General features: G+C 49.5%; 1 protein-coding gene across 1 annotated transcript in view; it reads left to right on the forward strand.

Moving 5' to 3' along the window:
- Positions 1-1,883: 1,883 nt before the first annotated feature.
- Positions 1,884-18,224, forward strand: part of elmo1 (engulfment and cell motility 1 (ced-12 homolog, C. elegans)) — a 38,389-nt gene continuing 22,048 nt past the window's right edge. The window contains 1 exon segment of the mRNA XM_062446097.1: positions 1,884-2,102. The gene's annotated coding sequence lies outside the window, so the exon portion shown is untranslated.

An 18,224-nucleotide genomic window follows, 5' to 3' on the forward strand; every position in this document is an offset into this window, starting at 1 on the left:
CTGAGAAGGTTATATGGCGTGTACCCACTTGGAATAGTGAGAAATATCAATCTTGTCAGAGCTAGCCAGCCAACCTTGTTCTACTGATGTTCTTTCCCAGTGATACGTTGTGTGCAAATGTATTTTTGACGGCGGAGAGTAATTAACTTCACCACGTCCTATCATGAGTAGTAGGCCTACAATATCACGAGCGCTCTCACTCACCGCGGGGTTTTTCTTTTATGGACGCACGCACACACCTACCAAGAACCCACGACACCACCGCTAGTGTGTAAACCAGTACAGTACATCTGCTAATCCTCTCTCTCTGTGTCTCTCTGTCTATCTCTCACACACACACTCTCTATTGACAGTGCATACACTGACAAACTTTACAGATGAGCTCCTTTGTCTCTCACTCACTTTATGATTATGATTAGGGATCACTGTTCTGATGGACCTGGCCCAGGCTTATGCACAAGGCGTCGTCTTTGCAGCATGAGGGGTCGTTTTCCAGCATGTGGCTTTACTTTACTTCATTCCGGAGATTCTTGAAGGTCTTATAAAGAGATTACCCTGCCAGTGATGTCTCCAGGTCGGAGCAGATGGACTGTAGTTAGCCTACAGTAGGCAGCCAGCAAGATGGTTTATTGTTAGGACCACAACATGCCTCTATCTGACACACACACGTACAACCCGACGGAGAGCTTTGAAAACCCACCTTGAATGATCAATAATGATGACTTTATGGAACACATTCAGTGTGTGTGTGTTTGTTTGTTTGTGAGAGTGAGAGATGTTATATCAGTGTGAGTGTGTGCATGTAAGAGTTTATCTTTGTGTGTGTGTGAGGGAGAGTTTGTGTGTGTGAGAGCGTGCGAGTGTGTGAGTGTGTGTACAGTGCTATTGTGTTTCAGGAGAGATGGAGGGACACACAGTCCTTGTATTGATCCATGCCTGCTCCACATGCTGGCCTGGGTCTGGCTCTCACATCACTCAGTCTCTCCCTCTTTATCTCTCTTTCTCTGTGTGTGTGTTACTCTCTCTCTCTTTCTCTCTCTCTTTCTCTGTTACTCTCTCTGTTTCTCTCTCTTTCTCTGTGTGTTACTCTCTTTCAGTTTCTCTCTCTGTTTCTCTCTTTCTCTGAGTTTCTCTCTGTGTTTCTCTGTTTCTTTCTCCATCTCTCTTGCTCTATCCCTTCTCCTCTCCCTCGTTCTGTTTACCGCTCTCTCCCTCCCTCTCGTTCTTTCCTCTCTCTATCTCACTTGTTCTCAATCTCTCTCCTCTCCATTGCCCTGTTTATCTCTCTTCCCCCTTTCTTTCTTTCTTTCTTTCTTTCTTGTCTCTCCATGTATCTTATCTCTCTTCCTTTAGCTGGTTTGTGAGCACCAATTTGTGTATTTAGCAGGATGGGATGTGGGTATTTTGTCTCAGCTTTGTAGATTGAACTGTCCAAGAATACTGTGCTATGCAATCTCTCCTTAATCAACTCGCCAAGAGCAATAAATAACATAACTGCAGTCAGATACAAGTGTAATATAGCCTAATAATTAGAATAATACACATTTATCTTAATTTGTTTAAATCGTTTTACGTCAACAGTTCTCTACTTTACGTCTACTCGTCATTAGGTCTGCTAATACGATTTAATGCAGGCCACTTGTGAAGTGAGAAACTTCAGCTGTCGGTTTAACGTTTGAGGATCGTGACCCTAGCCCCCTAAACTGCTGTCCTTATGTTTTATGCATGGTAAATCGATTTTTATGAATTATTAAGTTCATTGTTCCACCCGCACAACATTGTGTGGATGTCTTGTTTAGCATATTAAACGGAAAGGATGCCGCCGTTCCCTCAGTCACGCTCCTCTAAAGTATAGCCTACTTTGCTGAGAGTGATAATCAGTTGGGAGGGTCTTGCAGTCTCATTCATTTGTAGGGATTTGTCGTCCCTCGTATAGCTGCTCCGGTAACAAGCCAACCAGCAGACGGCGAAAGAAAGAGGAAGTGAAAACATCAGCTCTATATGTGCGCAGGGAGAGAGCGAAAACACACTACCGACTGTCTGCCTGTGACACAAACTCCGAACATCAGCGCTTTGTAGGAGAAGTCCCCTCGCTTTATCAGGTTTGTGAGAAAAAACATGATAACGTTTTACGTTCACACGGAGACGAGGTAGACCTGGACAGTTGAACTGGGTGTTTGTGTGTTTATGTTTGCACCGTAAAAAATGAACAGTTTTAGGAATTCTGAATGGGCACTGTTTGATTTTCAAATGTCTCGATCGCTAGGCTGCTGAACCCATCTTTCTATCAGTCTGGTTGTAGACATAGCCTACACCCGCTCTGCACTCCACGGAACCTTTAAAAAAAGATGTTTTATCCGTCGGCTACTTTAGTGTGAGCGGCCAGTGAAAGGCAGGATTTGACTTAACTGCCCCAAACATTCTGGTCAGCTAGGCTACTCGTGACGTTGGTGTGGTCGAGAGTCCAGTTCCTTCCTTTTACCGTTGTTTCTGTTATTTAATAACAAGTAAAGAAGATGTTGCACAAGTACGTTTTCTTTAGACGAGTTTGTAATAGTCATATTTACATTGCTTGGTGTGAAAATGCTGCTTGCAAAGTTAATTTATTTTGACGTTATTTTGGTGTTTACCTTGGCTAACGAATCAGAACGGGCGCTTGTCCGTCCTTTCAAACCCTCACTTTGTAACGCAGGTGGATTAAATTCAGTGGCTCAACAGCGACAGGACTGCGAAAGTATTTTGACAGTTGAGGCAACTATAACATGTTATTATATAGTCAAGGTGTGTTCTGTTTAATTGGTATGATCATCAAGCAAGGACTAAACATTTGTCTTAAATTTTCTTCATTTTTTACTATTCCAGAATATGTTTACTGGAGCCTAAGCCTTGACCTACATCATGTATGACCAATTGTTCAAAACAGCAGCAGTAGAAGTACACACACACACACACACACACACACACACACACACACACACACACACACACACACACACACACACACACACACACACACAGCCCTCTTCCTCAGCAGTGTGACCCCTGGTCATGATGATGTCACCTCCCTCTGTAGCCGAGGAGACGTGAGCGTTCTGTTGGCACAGCAGCCGTGCCAGGGGCACATTCTCTCGTATCAGTGCCATGCCAGCAGCACTGGTAACACTGGACCCAGTCAGATAGGGATAGGGGTAGCTTAGCGGTTAGAGCATTTGACGGCAGATCAAGAGGGTTCAAATCCTTCTCTGTACTGTAGAAGTATCTGCTGATTGACTTTGTTATTGTCCTGAGATCAGTTGTGGTCTATGGCCATCCTGCTGCCATGTTGGATGAAACGGCATTCGAATCCTGGTCCTCCCTGGAGAATAGCTTGGCTCTAAGGCCCTCTCCTCCTCCAAGCTCAGGGTGGGAGGGCTAGCGGGAAGGGACTTCTGGCGGTCCAATGTCCCCCACCTCCACCCTAAAAATGTGTAATGCCTTACCATCAGAGCTAAAGGCTGGGGGTTGATATGAACGTTCTCCATGCTGCAGAGCTAAAGGCTGAGGGTTGATATGAACCTGCACCATGCTGCAGAGCTAAAGGCTGGGGGTTGATATGAACGTTCTCCATGCTGCAGAGCTAAAGGCTGTGGGTTGATATGAACCTGCACCATGCTGCAGAGCTAAAGGCTGGGGGTTGATATGAACCTGCACCATGCTGCAGAGCTAAAGGCTGGGGGTTGATATGAACCTGCTCCATGCTGCAGCTTGTGAGTTAGAATTGGGACACAAGTTCTGCAATCCTAGGTTGGTGCGGTGCCGAGAGTCGAATCCGGTGCACCCGCCTGACAGGTGGACCCGGGTTGTTGAAGGCAGAGGCAGGAGTGCGCTTGGTGGCTTATTCTGATGCATCACACACGGGTGGGGGTATAAATTACACAGCCTGCCGTTTGGCTCTCTCTCACCTCACCAAGTGCAACCTCGCCAATTTACGAGCAGCCTTGCTCTCTTATTCTCTCTCTTTCCCTCTCTCGCACCTGGCAGTCCTTGACTCCTTTATCTCTCTTTGTCTCCTTCCTCCCTTCCTCCCTCTCTCCCTCCTTTTTTCGCTCTCTTGCTCACTATTTTTCTTTTTCCACCTAGCTCTGCCTGACTGTCTAACTCTCTCTCTTTCTCCATCTCTCTGTCCATATCTCTCTCCTGCTTTTTCTCTCCATCTGTTTCTCTCCATTTCTCTCTTGTACTTTCTCTCTCTCCATCGCTCTCCATCTCATCATCTCTCTTATGTTCTCTCCCTATCTCTCTCTCCCTATTTCTCTCTCTCCATCTGTCATTATCTGTCTCTATCATTATCTCTCTCTCTGTCGCTCTCTGTCCCGTGAGAAGGCCTAAGTATGTAAATGATTGTCCCAGTGATGTATTTCTCCCTCACCAACTACCTGCTCCTCCCTAATGGACCCCCTCATCCCCCCCCAGCCAGCCCCCCATACCCCCCCCCCGATATTCCTGCTGTTTGTTTGGATCCAGCTCGACAGAAGATCCTCCTGAGCCTGTAGGTGTCCCCCCACACCTGTCCTGTCCCCCCCCCCCAGGCTGTCCTGTCCCCCCACACCTGTCCTGTCCCCCCCCCCAGGCTGTCCTGTCCCCCCACACCTGTCCTGTCCCCCCCCCCAGGCTGTCCTGTCCCCCCACACCTGTCCTGTCCTGTCCCCCCAGGCTGTCCTGTCCCCCCACACCTGTCCCCCCCCCCAGCCTGTCCTGTCCCCCCACACCTGTCCTCCCCCCCCACACCTGTCCTCCCCCCCCACACCTGTCCTGTCCCCCCACACCTGTCCCCCCCCAGCCTGTCCTGTCCCCCCACACCTGTCCTCCCCCCCCCACACCTGTCCTCCCCCCCCACACCTGTCCTGTCCCCCCAGGCTGTCCCCCCACACCTGTCCCCCCCCCCAGCCTGTCCTGTCCCCCCACACGTGTCCTCCCCCCCCCAGCCTGTCCTCCCCCCCCAGCCTGTCCTGTCCCCCCAGCCTGTCCCCCCCCCAGCCTGTCCCCCCCCCCAGCCTGTCCTCCCCCCCCAGCCTGTCCCCCCCCCAGCCTGCCCCCCCCCAGCCTGGGGCTAGGTTTGTGTGCGGCCCTAGCCTCGGGGATGTTTGCATTCATAGGATTCTTCCTTGAGGAAGCTACTTAATTAAACCAGCAGGCGTAGGGAAGCAGGCTGCTAGACTGCACGCTTGATGAGATCTGATTAGGTGTTATGAATTATCTGTGTGTGTGTGTGCATTTGCACACGGTGGAACCAGGTACTCCTCTTCTTAGAAGCAGCCGTGACCTGCTCACACACACACTCCACTACCAGTCTCTCTCTCCCCCCCCCCCCCCGTCTCCCTCCGCTGGGCTGAATTGACGGACCTCAGACTGTCTTGGTCCCCAGATACTTGGCCCGGTGCGGGGAGAGGGGCTGGCTGTCCTCCTCCCAGCTGTGTGCTGGAGAGACGCTGTGGGCTGGAGAGAGGCTGTGGGCTGGAGAGAGGCTGTGTGCTGGAGAGAGGCTGTGGGCTGGAGAGAGGCTGTGGGCTGGAGAGAGGCTGTGGGCTGGAGAGAGGCTGTGGGCTGGAGAGAGGCTGTGTGCTGGAGAGAGGCTGTGGGCTGGAGAGAGGCTGTGGGCTGGAGAGAGGCTGTGGGCTGGAGAGAGGCTGTGGGCTGGAGAGAGGCTGTGTGCTGGAGAGAGGCTGTGGGCTGGAGAGAGGCTGTGGGTTGGAGAGAGGCTGTGTGCTGGAGAGAGGCTGTGGGCTGGGGAGAGGCTGTGGGCTGGAGAGAGGCTGTGGGCTGGAGAGAGGCTGTGTGCTGGAGAGAGGCTGTGTGCTGGAGAGAGGCTGTGGGCTGGAGAGAGGCTGTGGGCTGGAGAGAGGCTGTGGGCTGGAGAGAGGCTGTGGGCTGGAGAGAGGCTGTGGGCTGGAGAGAGGCTGTGTGCTGGAGAGAGGCTGTGGGCTGGAGAGAGGCTGTGGGTTGGAGAGAGGCTGTGTGCTGGAGAGAGGCTGTGGGCTGGGGAGAGGCTGTGGGCTGGAGAGAGGCTGTGGGCTGGAGAGAGGCTGTGGGCTGGAGAGAGGCTGTGGGCTGGAGAGAGGCTGTGGGCTGGAGAGAGGCTGTGGGCTGGAGAGAGGCTGTGGGCTGGAGAGAGGCTGTGGGCTGGAGAGAGGCTGTGGGCTGGAGAGAGGCTGTGGGCTGGAGAGAGGCTGTGGGCTGGAGAGAGGCTGAGCCAGATGTACATTAGTGTGTTGGGTGTGTGTCTAAGTATAGCCCCGGACAGATGGGTAGGACTGTTTTCTGTGTGTGTGTGTGCGTGTGTGTGCGCTCCACAGCTTAGCTGATCTGATATTATATCTATCTGGGTTATATCCGGTTCATTTCCAGTTGCTGGTGAGTGTCCTTGGTTTCGCCAGGTGTGTGTGCGTGCAAATGAAAATAGATATTCCATCTTTAACACAGACACACAAACACACACATGCCCTTTGTTGATCTTTGTTTTAAATTATTATATATATTTTTTTTACTCTGGCTGAGCACACTGAAAAGTTAAATCACTGCAGAACCGAAGTCAGTGTGGGAGAGATAATGTTTGCTTAGGAAAGAGCTTGCTATTCCATTACAATTACAGACGTAATTGAATACGTTTTTGAATGTTTTCGAAGACGTTTTAGTACCCTCGATAACAACAGACAGGTTTACTGTGTGAATCCTGCAACTGATTATCGCCGCTACGTGTTAGAAGTGATCTTGCAGCTCTTCACAACCCTCCCCCACCAGGGCTAACTGAAGGTGTGGGTTGTTTTTAGCTTTCAGAATCTGTTTTGTTTCAATGTGCGTACCGGAGCAGTCTGGCTGTTGTAGAGCTCTGCACGTATGATCCTTGATCTCCTTCTGTACTTACTAGATGCACTATTGGAATATCGCTTTGGATGAAAGCGTTTGCTAGATGAATTAAAAAAATGTTTAGTGTATGTGGCTGTGCTGGGGGAAACAGTTTAGTCTTTTACCCCGGGCACTCTGATTGGCTCTCTCGGTGACAGTGTCATCAGACCGTAAATCTTCCCCACAGAAGAAGAAAAAACAGTCGTAAAATATCTCCCAGGCGACCTGTCGACATCCCTCCCAATCCCAGATTATGGGGATTTTCTTTCATAATGCCGTTGGGACTAGATGCCAGATTACCGTTGTGTTAGGTGAACGTGCGACACGACGTCCCTGCAGGTTCATCCAGGGGGGGGGGGGGGGGGGTGCTCACATCTGCAGCACGCTTCCAGCTTCCACGGACATGTGCGTGAGTGTGTGTGTGTGTGTGTCACTTGCAGTCAGAACAGTCACTGTGTATGCTTCTCTCCTTAAACAACTGTCTGCTAACAGAGAGTGACAATGCTTTTCATGCCAGGCCACACTGGGGGCGCGTGTGTGTGTGTGTGTGTGTGTGTGTGGCAGGCTGCTGGTTTGGTCTGGGTACATATCAGACTCAGAAAGACAAGTAGAGCACAGATAAACACTCAACATGCAGGATTGTGTAGTGTGTGTGTGTGTGTGTAGCCACTTCCTGTTGTGTTACCTGATCCATTTCCTGTGCAGAACAGAAGCCCTGCTGAAGAAGGCTTCAGTATCATGCTGTGGTTTTCTGTGACCCAGCGCCCCCCAGCAAGCCTAGCTCTGTGCTGTTAGCCTGCCTTCGTCCAGCCTGCCCTACACTCACAAATAGCAGCTATTTGCCGATGACATCATTCACAACACAGGAAGTACGACCTCTCCAAATTAGGTTTTACTTTACACAAATCTCTGTCCTTTGTTCGCTCTCATTTGACCTCTCTCTCTCTCTCTCTCTCTCTCTCTCTCTCTCTCTCTCTCTCTCTCTCTCTCTCTCTCTCTCTCTCTCTCTCTCTCTCTCTCTCTCTCTCTCTCTCTCTCTCTCTCTCTCTCTCTCTCTCTCTCTCTCTCTCTCTCTCTCTCTCTCTCTCTCTCTCTCTCTCTCTCTCTCTCTCTCTCTCTCTCTCTCTCTCTCTCTCTCCCTCCCTCCCTCCCCCCTGCATAAGTGTTGGTTATAGTTAACCCATAACAGGCAGTGTTCTGTCTGAATTGTAGGCATGCTTGTTCCATAACCCTGAAATAGCCCTCTGACTATAGAACCACAGGGCTGTACCCACCCAGGAGGGCTGCCCCACCCAGCAGGGCTGCCCCACCCAGGAGGGCTGCCTCACCCAGCCCTCTAAACCCCAGTGAGGGGGTGAGTAGGAGATGCAGGGTGTGGCCTCTACTGGAGAAGTCTCTCACACACACACAGTCACACACACACACACATACAGAAAACCCACTTTCAGTTAAAACACATGCGCCAGTGCGAAAGTGTGTGTGTGTCTGAGATGGGTGGTGATGTAGCCAGCTGTGCAGAGGTCCTGTACTGGAGACAGGGTGTGTGTGTGGAGTGTGACGAATAACATTATGGTCTGTGCTGCAGAGGTCCCTGTGGTTGCTAGTCTGGGGAGGCGGGGGGAGTGGGGCTTTGTTTTGGTAAAACCCATACTGCTCTGGAAGTCACCCAAACCTGGGGGGAGGAGGGAGGAGGGGGAGGGGGGGGGGTTAGTTGATGTATCAGCCACAGCTGGGGGCCTGGGGGGGGCAAGAGGACAGCTGGCAGTGCAGAGTGTGTGTGTGTGCGCGTGTGTTCACGCCTCTGAGTGTGTATCTGAGACCCTCTTTGAGTGCTTGCACCTCTTTGTGTGTGTGTGTTTCTGTGTGAGAGAGTGTGTGCCCCAGTTGACCACAGTGTCTCCTTGTCTGGTGCAGGGTGCTAGTCACAGACTGGATCTCCTTGTCTGGTGCAGGGTGCTAGTCACAGACTGGATCTCCTTGTCTGGTGCAGGGTGCTAGTCACAGACTGGATCTCTAGAGTCACTACAATCTTTCACAGCCTTCACACCCCCCCCCCCCTCCTTCTAGCTCATCCTGGGTTAACCTCCCTCTCTGTCTCTACCCCTCACACACTCTCCCCCTCTCCCCCCTCACTCCCCCTCTCCCCCCTCACTCTCCCCCTCTCTGCCACTCACCCCTCCCTCTTCCCCTTTCTGCCTCTCACTATCCCCCTCTCTCCCCTCCGCTCACCACTCCCCTCCTCCTCTTTGCCTCTCACCCTCCCACGTCTCACGTTGATAGTCATCCTTACATGTTGGAGTTGAACGCTGGATGCACCTGCGTGTTAACAGCAGGTTCTGGTGTACAGCTGTAGCCTAGAGTAATGTAGCCGCGCTCCTACTGTAAGACCAACACCAGGTTATCGCTCTACTGTAGGATCATAGTCATCAGAACTGCTCTAATTGTAGTGGTTGAACACTGCTTGTTCTACTCTGTCGGCTTCAAACTAAGACGATGATTATTGTTCAGAGAGCTGCTGTCTTTGTGGAGGTTGATAATAGTAACGGTTGTACAGTGGTGACGACCTGCAGTGATTTTGTCGTCGTGCTGTATGGAGAGTGCGTGTACTTCAGGCCTCATGTTTGACGTTTACGTTATGAAACGGTTGAGTGTTTTAACCATCAGGGTGTAGGTTGTAGGTTGGAGCTTCTCCACGAGACCCACCGGAAAATACAGTCGTTTTCTTCCCTCAAGCCGGTCAAACTGGTTCGTCCAGATGACAACCTTCTTGCTGTTTGATCGCTGTCTGCCCCTGCGTGGTGGCTGTGCAAAAACAGCCGTTTATTTTCAAGTAGGACATGTAAAAATAGCTACAAATCAATCCCAAATGTTCCCTAGCTCAGTGCAGGTCTCAATCTAGGCTAGTTCAAACCAACGGGGATCGGGTGACACAGCGCTCCGGAGCTGACACGAAGGATGACTGGAGCCCGGAACCATTAGAGACCCAAACAGCCCTCTTTCAGTGGGAGGGATGTTTTAAAGGGCCATTTTGTCGTATTTTTTTGCGACACACTTAGAATTCCATTAAAAGTTGTTAGTAATACGGGGTTTAATGCAGAGCTATGACTGCGATATGACCCTTAAATAATCACTTTTGTGGGACGTTAATCCCGCGCTAGTGGACTAAAGTGGTTCCAGTTATCAGGAGTGGCAGCTTAGAGGATGAGTTGTACGGACTGAAAGGCATCCTGCTACTTCCTGTAACAGTCTTAGATACATAGAAACATCATCAACAGATCCCACAACTGGGTTGCTTCCTGCATGGGAATCGCTTGTGAAAGCAATCACTGCATTGGTCGTTGTGTATGTCGTATGTGTGTGTATGTCGTATGTGTGTGTATGTCGTATGTGTGTGTATGTAGTATGTGTGTGTATGTTGTATGTGTGTGTATGTCTGCACATAGGTGTTTGTTTTGGCTTCGGTCTTTGCATGCCAGAGAGGTCTGTGTGTGTTTGATATGAGCCTAGTGTGTTTGTGTGTGTTTTTATATGTTTCGTAACTGAGTCTAGTGTGTGACAGCCATCACCATGGAAACTGGCTCAACCCTGGTGCTCTCCGACCCTAACCCCAGCTGCCCCTCCTCTCTCAGCAGAGTTGAACCCCAATGAACCAGTCCAGAGTTGAACCTCACAAAACACTTCAAGTTCCAGAGTTCAACCCTGGCCTGCATTGATTTAGACTTCACAGATGTTTAGAAGCACCAACAGGAATTACTACATCAGTTCTGTAACAAATGTATTTGTTGCTTTTTTTCTTTGTGCAACTGCTGTGTCATGATTTAGTGGATGGCGTGGCAGGGTTGTTCCAATGGTTCATTGCCGTTCCCAGTAAATGTTTGTTTAGTTGTCCGAAACAAGCTGAGGATGCAGTTTGGGATAGTGAAACTGCTGGGACAAATTCCAGTGAGACACGTAGTGGTTACTATGGTCACAGCAGGAGAACAATTACTGAACTTATGGTCTTCCTCTCTCCCCCCCTGTCTGCCCCTCTTTCTCCACTCTGCCTCTCTCCCCTCCACCTCTTTCCCCTCTGCCTCTATTTCACACTGCCTCTTCCTTCTGCCTCAATCTCCTCCATCTCTCTCTCTGTCTCTGTCTCTCTCTCCAGAAGAGAATCTCTGTTTATGGCCAAGACGAGAAGGCATGTGAATCCTCGCAATCATAATCATGTTTTTGTTTTTAGTTTCCTCAAGGAGAACGGATTAACGTGTGTGTGTGTGTGTGTTGCTTTCACTTGAATGAGGGAAGCTAAGCCTTTAGCTACAGTATTGTGCTTGCATAATCCCATAGCCTGTACTTGCTCCCACACAAAAACCAGCTCTGTTGGAACGCAGGGTGGTTCCTGGAGCTAGCAGCCCGTCCACTGGCCCAGATCCTCCATTACTACACACCTGGCGTCGAGTCTTCCAGACGAGCAGAGTTGATCCAATAAGCAATGTTGGAGACCCTCAGTGAGATTAGCAGATGTAGCTGGTGAATGCTAAGTGATTAGGAGTGGCTCGTCTCCGGAGGAAGGATCGTTCCTCCAAACCCTCCTACCCAGTCTGGTTAGCGCCCACGCTGACACTCCAATGAAAAGACGTGCTGATTGATGGCATTTTTTCCGTCTTTCTCTCCCTCTCCCTCTCTCCCCTCTCTCTCTTTCTCTCTCTCCATCAGCCTTGTGATTGAGTCCATTCATCTGAATCACTGTCGTGTTCCTGAAAAGTTCTGTACAGCGTGGACTCTCCTCAGCCTCGTACAGAAACACGCTCTCACTTCCCTCACAGGCCTGCGTACGAATGGCCGTGCAGTCAGACTTGCATCTTATTTTCGTTTTGTACTTTTCTCTGTTTTAACTGCATCACAGTACCCAGCCTCTGGTAGCGAAGGTCTCTGGAGGGGCATCCTCACTGAACTTCTCCTCTCAAGGTTTCTTTCATTTTCTCCCTCCTGAGTTTTTCCTTGTCTCCCTGGAGGGTTTAGGTTGGTTGAGGGGCAGTTCCATTAGTGTACGCGAGCCCTCTGTGACACTGCTTGTTAACAGGGCTTTACAAGTACGCTTCGATTTGATGCTTAGCAGGGAGAACAAGTTCTGGGATGGGCATTTAACATCGGCAGAGGATGGATTTGGCCGATAGTGTAATTTTAGCATGAGGGGAAGTAGGAGATGGTTGTGGTCATCTGAACACCCCACAGTCATGTCAGGAGGGAAGTGAGCAACCTGGAGTCTGGGGACTGAAAGATTCTCAAGATGAAGAGAGATGATTTTTGATGACCCTTATTCATAAACGATTTCTGCTCAGTTTTCCAGCCAGTATGACAGAACAGAGACAGAGACAGAGACAGCATGTACTTCAATCTCATCCTTGACTTGCCAGGGAACACTGTATGGTAGGATTGTTTGTTCTCGAAACTGAATGTTCCTGACTGCTACTGTAGCTACACAGAGGCGGGAAACACACACAGTGACATAGTGCTATTGATTTGTCCTACAGAACACCGATTACACAATTAAAAAGAAAAAGCGCTGGTCTGGTCGTATAATTTAATTGATGCATTTTATGTAAGTTTTGTTTTGTAAGCGAAACTTTTTTATAGAATGTTATTTTTGAATAGGAACATAAAAATAAAAAATTGTTTCCCTGGCCTCTCAAACACCAGCCCACTCAAAGTGAGAGAGAGAGATATAGAGGGAGAGAGAGGCAGGGAGAGAGAGATCCAGATCTGATGTTGGAGTAGTCAAGGTCATTCTATAATGTGGGTGTTTTTTTTTTGTTTTTTTTCTTGTGAATGAAGAGTTTTTTTTTTTGCTGCCAGTCCTGCTGATATTCATGCACTTCCCTCTTCTCTCTCTCTCTCACACACACACACACACACACACACACACCCACACACACACACACACACACTATGAACACACATTTTCACACATCACTTACATACCACACGAACATGCATACACACACATACCACATGCACACACACACCACATACTCCCTGCCACACACACACATTACACACGTTCACCCTTGGACAATGAGGTCCCTGGTTCCCATGGCTCCCCTCTCAGATACACCAAAAGGGCCCATTCATCCCCACCCAGGTCATGTGACCTGGGAGCACATTTGCATGCACGCCCCCCCGTCCCTACACACACACTCACACCAACACACAAACACACACGCAAGGGGTTAGGGTACACATTTTCTGCGTGGCTAGCTCTCTGAGGGCCCCCCCCCCCCCCAGCATCAAGGGCAGTTTAAGGAAGTGCAGTTTGAGGCACTTAACACTCCCCCCTCCCCCCACCCTTCTCCCCCTCCCTCCTTCCCCACCCCTCTCCCCCTCCGTCCTCATCCTCCAGTGCTGTCCTAACCCCTCCACCCTGTCCTCATCTAACTGTGTCCCTGTCCAAACCCTCTCCTCAACTTCCAACCCTCTCGCTCTCTCCTCACCTCTTAAATCTGTCCTCGTCCCCTAACCCTCTCCTCAACTTCGTCTTCATCCCACAACTATGCTGAACACTTCAGGATGTGAGAGTCCAGGCCGACCACAAGGAGCCCTGCAGGGAACAACCGCACGCAGCATAGCAGACATATTCATCTCCCCCTCCTCCTCCTCCTCCTCCTCCCCCCCTGCCAGGCACGGATGATTTAGGGCCTGATAACCACCAGGGTTATCATCCTGGGTTCCATATCAGCTCCGTCTGAGCCAGGCGGTCTGGGGAGGTTGTCTGACACGCTAAAAGTGGAGAAGCAAAAGAAACTGAGAGAAAGTGAGATGCCGGTCTCGCGGAGCACTTTGAGAGTCAACACGTATGTCGGGTTATTTGACTTGACTCACCCATATTTAGAATGACTTCCTCCTGACCTGTACTCTGCACACACGACTGTCTGAAGAGCCGTTATGAAGGTTATTTTACTTCCTGTGAAGTCAGGAAATACAGCAAGTTTGAGTGAGATAATTTGTGGTATTTATATATAAACACTCCTGGTGTTAAATGAACGCTGAAACTTTGCTGTGATGAGGTAGAGTCAGCAGTATGTGAGAAGCTAATATTAATAGCATATTGTACCAGCTACAGTGTCAGTTTCACCTACACCTACTCTGCTGGGAGCGACTAACAACAGTATAAGTAGATACTGCATTTAACACAAGCGAGTGAGTTGGGTTTATAAGTGCCAACCTCTTCTAAATTAAGTGTGTACTAGATTCCATATTACCCTGCAACACACACACACACGCCTCCCTGTCTGACTGCTTCTCTCCCTGCAACATTGAAATAGGACTGTGTATGTGTGTGTGTGTGGTTGACCTGGTTATGTTTTCCTGCTGGACTGGGAAGGCCTTAAGCAGAAGGTCACACTGTCAGTGACTCACCCAGCCTGTGGGTTATGCCTAGCCCTTGTTTTCTCTCTCTCTCCATCCCGTCATCTCACCATGCTAACTAGCATAGTGCTTGATCAGAAGAAACTCCTAATTGAGTGTTTTCTGTTTTCCTTTTGAAATGTATTATTTTGGTCTTTTTTAACCTCACATAGCTATCCTCTGCGTGGTTGGATAGTTTTTGCGTTATGTAATGAAAGAGTAGGCCTATATATTTTTCAAAGCTGGAAAGGATTGTGTTTGATAACTGGTGTTTCTGCTACGCACTGACAGAAACCCTTGTGTGACAGGCAGCTTATGTAACGTGTTAAAGTGGAGTTGCTCGGGTCGGTATAAATGTAGTTTTTACGTTTGCATTTGGATGTAAGAGGATTGAAAGATTTTGAACCACCATGCCAGCATTAATCAATATGTTCAGCGCGCAATAAGTAATCCGTGTTTGCGCTGTGGGTGTTACGATGTAACTATAGGCTACTTCAATACTTGTTTTGCTCGTGTCCACACGGCAGTTGGCACGCGTCGCTCCGTGTTGAATAAAAAGTCAGGATAAGGTCCCAAAACTTTTAAACGACTCATTATCCGTAGAACTAGCAAATAAAACAGCTTGTTGTGGGGTCTAGTCTGGACACTGTAGCATAAGCCACATATATTGGTTTTTGTCACTCAGACTGGCCTCTCCCTGTCCAAATGGTCTGTTACAAGGCCCCAGGCAAGGTACATTTCCGCAAGCCAATTTGTCCTCATTCTGGTGTAAATTTAAGTTTAATATCCAAGGAGACCGATAACGGCCGTATCTAAGCTGTTTTTAGAAGCACTTAGCTATAGCTCCTCGGAAGAAGTAGCCTACTTGTGGAGTTTGCTATACGACAACAAGTGTGTGTGTGTGTACTGTACTTGGCAGGTTGGATGATATACTCTTGAAAGTATATGGTGGTGTTTCAATTACTCTGAGAGAGGAACTAGCACGCTACAATTCTTCAGTGACATGTAGATACTCCTTAGCTCTACATTGTTAGCATGTGAAGACATGCATAGGAGATATTTGTAGGCTTGGAAGAAGTTGAATGTGTTCTATGGCCGTTGGGGCTCGTTAATTAGCATACTTAACTTTAGCGACCGATAAAGACGACCCAGTGAGCTACATGTGTGACATATATGTGCCAGATCCGAGCCCTAAATACGCTCCCCTGAATGGTTGCATCCCAGAAACATTCCAAGGGGGACATAGGGTGAAATGAAGGTGGAACTGAAGCCTTTAAAGAGAGCTGATGTTGCTGACCTAGCTTCACCTCTCACACAGGCTCTCTCTTTCTTCATCGACTCTTTCTCTGTAGCCCACTTCATTCTCTTTCTCTCTTTAGTCCTCTTTCTCTCTATAGCTCTTTTTTCTCACTTTCTCTTTCTCTAGCCTTCTCTTTCTCTCCTTCTCTTTCTCTCATTCTAAAGAGAGAGAGATGAGAATGCCCCCCCCTCCTCCCACTGTGGATGAGATGATTGGAGGTCTAATGATTCGTAAAGATCCGTGGTGCCAACCACTTCAGGGCGGACGTCTCAAACTGGTGTCGCTAGCGGGTTCGCGTGTGTGACTCGTTTTAGAAACATCCAGTTTGCCTCAGTTGCATCAGCATCGAGGGGGGCAGCCGAGGGTGGAAGTGAAACTGTGTGTGTGTGTTGTTCATTGAGTAACTTTCCTTTGGAAACGTTTCAACTCTAATAATAGTTACCTCAGACTAACACACGGCGGTTGGGATTGAACCTTTGGATCTTTCTTGGTGTGACACGAGAGGAATGCAGACTGTATTCGAGGGGTTGGTTGACAGGTTGTCTGTAAGCGGTTGAAGTGAGTGGCGTTAGTGTATGTGTGTTTGACAGCAGTTAGCGTTAGCACACAGGTGCTAGGCTTTGTGTATAAGGCCTCCCAACTTCTCTCCGGCAGATAACTCTTCTTATCTTTCAAATGTTGCCACTTTTTAAAATATTTTTTTTATTTTGTACTTTTCTTCTCTCCCCTCTACCACAGTCTGTTCCAGACCTATTTCCTCTTCTGTCAAATACGCCTACTTCCTCCTTCTACTAACATCTCTCTCTGTCGCTCTCCCTCCCTCCCTCCCTCCCTCTCTTTATCTCTGACTCTCTTCCTCTGTGGCCGAGGCGAGGCAGCAGTCTTGTTTTGTGACTGTTGGTGTTTGGCTCAAGCAAAGCAGAGGATTGACGTGTGGAAGCCCTGTGATTAGTCTCCTCCTGGTTCTGGTTCCTGGTTTTGGTTCCTGGTTCGAGGTTCTGGTCCTGGTGGAGAGGCGAGGAAACAGCAGCCTCCTCTCTGCCTGTCGTCAAGGTTTCCGGGTGAGTCTCTTCTCCGTGGCGCGGTACATAGCTCTCGGTGTGGTTCCTCTGCCGGCATTCGCTGTGCAAAGGCCACTCCACCCTGACACCACCAGGAAGTAGAAGGCAGGCTGCCTGGTTAGCCCAGCCCTGCCTCTCTAACCAGGGTTTTAGTGGTGGAGGGGCTTCGCTCAGTGGTTAGAGCACTTTACTGTTGAAGAGGTTGCAGGTTCGAATTTTCCCATGTGGTGTACATAACTTTGGATAAAAGCGCCGGCTAAATGAACTTATTATTATTTATTCATTTAAAATGTTTAAATTAATGGTGCTTTACCAAGGAGGCTAGGCTAGTGTCGAGGGGTGGGGGAAGGGCAGACCAGACTGAATGGAAATGCTGGCCTCCTCAGGTGCTCACACACACAGTTAGGGGTATTAAATGTGGTTCAGTATATTGTGGGGAAAAAAAGCAATAACTTTTGAGTTTCTAGTTTCTGGGTTGTTGTTTCAATGCCACCTGCGGTGCTGGAGACGCCTGCTGCTTTGATTTGGAGGGAAACGGCCCAAACCACTGCAGGACGGGGCAATTGCTCCATATCCTGTCGCGAGGAAATATTAAGACAGTTCCAATGCAATCCACCCCAAGCTGGGCCCATTATCTTTAATTACCCCAGATAAGATCCTGACTGGGAATGCTGGGTTGAGGGCTGGTACTTTAAGCACCTTGTAATACAGCTCCAACGCTCTCATTGTCAAGATGCTGTTAATCTTGTTAACAGGGATTTTATTGGGCAATTGTTTATGACTCTTGTTCTACGATTGTTCAACAATTGTTCTACAATTCCCGTTGCTTTGGTATTTGTTTGTAGCTAGCGACGTGCTAACTAGCATGCTAACACACACCCAGAGGACAGGTTTCACAGGTTTACTGCGGCCGTTGTGTTGGGTGTGCTGTAACGCAGCCTTCGGCTGCGCGTGTGCGTCGGTGTTACTGTGCATATGTTTAGGTGAGTGTGTGTTAATGAGTGTGTTTGAACACGTGTATTAGTGTGTGTGGTAGTGTGTGTGTGGGTGTGTGTGTGATTAATCTCGTACATATGAAACACAGGATGTGTGTGTTGTTGAGCTGTGTCCCCCTCGCCAGCTCGTCTCCTGAGCGAGAGCGGCTAAGATGTTTTCTCCTCCGCGCTCTGACAGGATATCCTGCCTGCTACACTCCCGACCAGGCACACTGACTGGGGCCTGCGGAGGCCTGCTGCACCCCAAACCAGGCACACTGACTGGGGCCTGCGGGGGCCTGCTGCACCCCAAACCAGGCACACTGACTGGGGCCTGCGGGGGCCTGCTGCACCCCAAACCAGGCACACTGACTGGGGCCTGCGGAGGCCTGCTGCACCCCAGACCAGGCACACTGACTGGGGCCTGCGGGGGCCTGCTGCACCCCAGACCAGGCACACTGACTGGGGCCTGCGGAGGCCTGCTCTGGCTGACTGGATGGTTGCTTGATGACCGGTTGACTAACTGACTAGCTGGTTGGTTGGTTGGTTGGTTGGCTGACTGACTGGTTTACTGACTGACTGTCTGGTTGGCTGGCTGGCTGACTGGTTTGTTTGACTGGC

Source organism: Osmerus eperlanus, chromosome 20 (genome assembly GCF_963692335.1).
Source record: "Osmerus eperlanus chromosome 20, fOsmEpe2.1, whole genome shotgun sequence".
NCBI classification, from domain to species: domain Eukaryota; kingdom Metazoa; phylum Chordata; class Actinopteri; order Osmeriformes; family Osmeridae; genus Osmerus; species Osmerus eperlanus.